This window comes from Cyprinodon variegatus, unplaced genomic scaffold (genome assembly GCF_000732505.1).
Source record: "Cyprinodon variegatus isolate N-32 unplaced genomic scaffold, C_variegatus-1.0 Scaffold378, whole genome shotgun sequence".
Classification (NCBI taxonomy): Eukaryota; Metazoa; Chordata; class Actinopteri; order Cyprinodontiformes; family Cyprinodontidae; genus Cyprinodon; species Cyprinodon variegatus.
The window spans coordinates 673839-678250 of record NW_015150831.1 but is presented as its reverse complement, the minus strand read 5'-3'; positions in this window follow the sequence as shown (position 1 = coordinate 678250).

Here is a 4412-nt window from a genome sequence, read left to right as displayed (position 1 = left end):
AAATAAACGTTTTATTCTAAGAAAAATAAACTTACTTGAATTTCAATTTTTTGCAGTTTATGTTTCCATTTGTTTTGAAAATGTAGATATACATTGCATTCTACATTGTTTTATTGTATTGCATTTTTTACTGTGAAGTACTTTGTGATTTGTATCTGTGAAAAGTGCTCTAAAAATAAATTTTACTTACTTACTATCCATCCTGTCTGCAGATCTTTAGTTTTCATTCTAGGACAAAATGTGAGAAAATGTACAAATCGGAGCAGAAATGGCTTTGCTCCCTACTGGACCATCCCCCTGGGAAAATCTGCACTTCAGATAAAAGCTCCCTCAGAACTATGCATCAACTCTAGCATACGTCATATTTTTTAGATTATTTTAAAGGTAAATTTGTTGCTCACACTGGAAAAAAAAAATTGATTTGTAAAGTTTTTTTTATATTTTTTTTCAATAAGTGCATTGTGCTTGGATTGAGGAAGTAAAAGAGACATTTTGCCAATAGAATAAGACAATTTGCTTTTAGAATAATAAAACACAATTACATTGTCTTATTTCAAGTGCATTTGATCTAATTATCTTATTTTAAGAGTAAAAATACTCATTCCATTTGCAAATGATCTCACTTACCTACTCAAATTAAGGGTAAATACACATAGTTTAAGTAATTTTTACTTATTTCTGTTTTTTCCAGTGCAGACACTTGCAGCCTTTCAGCCTTGCTGCCGGCAAAGCTGAGCAGATGCTTTCTGATTGGCTCATTAGGAGAGTTGAGGCTCTCCTTCAAGGTCAGCCTGCTCCCTGTCAGGCTCTCCATCAATGTGAAGGTGCTGATGAAGCATTTCTCATCACCAGGAAGTCGTTAAGCGGGATGTCCTCGGAATGAACCGAACCAGCTGCTTGGAGAGGGTGATGGCTCCTTCAGTGGAGAGGATGTTCTCCTCTGCTTCCTGCCACTTCCAGGCTGTTGCATTAGTCTGAGTGGAAATCTGGAGAGGAAGAGAGGCAGCATCATCTACAGCCATCCAGGATGGTACATGGAAGTAAGGAGGTTCAAAAACCAGGGGGGGAAGTTCAGAAACCCAAATCATCTCTGTCACCAAATAAGTTTCTCTACATATATAAGTATTTGCCCTGCAAAAAAATGTAAATCTCAATAAGTCATTTTTTTCTTAAAATAAGTGCATTTTTCTTGAATTAAAGAGGTAAGTGAGACACTTTGCTAATGGAACAAGACAATTTAATATAAGAAAAAAGTTATTACATTGTCTTATTTCAAGTCCATATTATCTAATTACCTACCTATCTCAACCTACCTACTCAAATTAAGGATAAATACACTTAATTTAAGTAATTTTCACTTATTTCTAGATTGTTTTTCCAGTGCATGACTTGTTAATGTTTCTGAAATGATGATTATTACACCATGACTCCCTTGAATATAATTAACAATTTCACCACATTTTGCAATTAAGATCATTTCCCAAATTGAACTGGTTCAGTGATGTTTTTAATTTCCACAAAATAACTGTTTGTGTTTATTTGTAAGAATATTTTAACCCAGACAAATCTGTATTTTGTTCAAGTAAGGGAACAATATACATGTCTTCAATCAGCCATCCATCATTATTACTGGATAGAGATAAACAACCCTACAATCTAGAACCTTTTACTTTTAAAGCAGGGATGAATTGTGGGACATTTTTAGGATCAAACCTGAGCCAAAAACCTGGAAACAACAGATATGTGAAAAGAAGAACAGCAAAGAAACAGTTTTGCATTGAAAAAAAACAAAACAAAGAACAAACTGAAAATCTGCTAGAAGTGCAGCAGAGGACTGGTGCAAACGTATTTTCTCTCATAATCAACCTTCTGATGAATTGGAATATCAGGAAAATCATTTATCTGGGGAAGAAAAGCTGGGTGGTGCTAACAGGGAAGCATCCTGATGCAACCCATGTGGGAGCGGAATCACGGAAAAACATAAAGAGATGGATCAGATTTCCTCCAACTACATCCAGGCACCTGAGAACATCTTATCACATCTTAAAATGCAGGATTAGAAAAACAACAAGCAATCATTGATGAACTGTAAACACTAAGAAGATAAGAATGGGTCACTATCAGGGAAGCTTTGATCCACAGTAAGAAGAAGATCAGAACAACAAGGAGGAAAAACCTCTATATGCTAATAAACCCCTCAGCTGTTTCACAATACACTGTAGAAATCGCTGTCAAAACCTTTGGTTGTGAAAGCGATAAAATGTCTTAAACATTTCAATCTTTAAATGAAAAAAGTCACCTTTATAATGAAAGTGATAATTAAATTCCTCTCTGACATGGAACTCTGTGATCAACAAATGTGAAAACATCTCTGAGTTTGGGGCCATGGTTGGCTGGAAAACAAAATTAGAAAGAAGAGATGCATCCTATTTTATGGTAAACTCACACTCTTTGAACTTTGTCACAATTAGTCCGTGCAGAACCACAAACATAGAGAATATCTGAGACAGACTGACAAAGATTTGCACAATGGTAAAAACAATTAATTGATCACATTTTATAAATTGTAAAAAAAGAATTTGTATTCAGAGGCCTTTATTCTGAAAAAATAAAAAGTCACATTTAAAGTTGACAACAGGGGGGAGGTTAGCGAGTTAAAAAAAGAGCAGAAAAAGGAACTCTTTAACCTTCCAGCATACCCCTCTGCTTGTTAGATTAGTGGTAGATGGCGCTCATTAATCTCAATACAAGGTTTTCACAGTGAAACATGGTAGTGGTAGCATCATGCTTAGGGAATTCAGTTCTGTAAGAAAAAATATATGATACTTTTCATGGTTGGGTTGACGTTTTGAGGAATGCAGAGGTGAGCAGGCAGATGTGAGTTTTGTAGATTTAATGAAAGTACTCAAAGGCAACTAAGGCAGGAATTCAACATAAAAAGTACAGAAAAAAACAGAACCTTGGTGACATCAGGGAAAACATGCATGAGGAGCCAGGAAAAGACGAGGAACCAGCACTGAGGAACTGCACAGGGAGAGTATATATGGGAGACTGAACAAAGACAGGACTAATGAGCTGATTGGGAGCAGGTGTGAAGAGAGGATTCTATAAAGGAGCTAGGGAAAAGGAAACAAACACAAGAGAGCAATCAAGAAATAACTAAGAGCTTAAATATTTCCAAAAAACACAACAAAATAGGAATTAAACCAATAAAACTAGAAAATAAAAAAAGAAAAACATGGATCAAAGTGAAACTGACCGCGATAACAATTTGTTATCCCAAAGGTTGCTTCTCGGAGGTGACAGGGGAGCTGGTCTGTTTTGATGGAAACACAGAAAGAGCAAAACACAGAAAAATCCTGGAAGAAAAACCTTTTTGTTGAATTAAAAGACTGAGATGGGGGGATGGGGGGGATTTTTGCCTTCCAGCATGACAGAAATCCTGATCATAGAGCCAGAGCTGCAATTGGAAGATTTACATCAAAGCTAATCCATTCATTAGAACGTTCCAGTCAAAGATGAGACGTAAATTCAGATGAGAAGCCACAAATTTTAATCCAATCTAGAGCAATAGGAAAATCTAAAAACAAACAAGTACAGCCTACAGGTTATAACATGCAAGTATGTCTGTGGGAAACAGAAGATGTGGGGCTCCAGTCCTAAAATGGGGGAAATGTCTGCGTCTCAAAGCTTTGGCCGCACAAGATAAGGCTGAGTGGATTGTCCTGCAAGTCCTGCAACACAATAACAAAGGCTGGATTTATTGGTTCTGGCTGCACTGGTGTTTGCAGAGACAGGACCTGGTGCTGATAACATGCACACACCCCCACCACACACACACACACACACACACACACACACACACCAACAAATGTGTGCAAATCACCCAACCTCCTGCGGTACACCCAGCATTGCAACAATGCAGAAAGAGGAGGTTTAGGCTGAAGTCTGGTCGTTACAGGTGCCCCACACAGGGAAGGCTTATCAGGGTGCTGCTGTGGAACATCTGGACCGGATGTTTCAGTTGTGGCTGGTCTACAGTTCTGTTAACTTTCTGATACCTTTTTAAGGCACCTATTTCTCTTTTATCTCAAAATAACTTCCTCACCTGTTAGTTTCTATTCCTTATCTTACAACAAATATAAAACAGCACAGCAGAGGAAAAACTACCAGGGCTCATAGTGTTTTTATTGGTGAATACTGCCACCTACTGGTCAATTATCATAAAGAATCAGAGTGTAAAATAAAACCCATATAATCTGTAAAAAGTGTTTTATTAATAACGAGAGAAAAAACATGTAGAACATGCAGATGACGTCAGAATGATGTGCAGAGGGGTCCGAATAAAGAAAATCATCAACCAGTAAAGGTCTGGAGACATTTTCAATTATAATCTGTTTCTTTAAACAGAA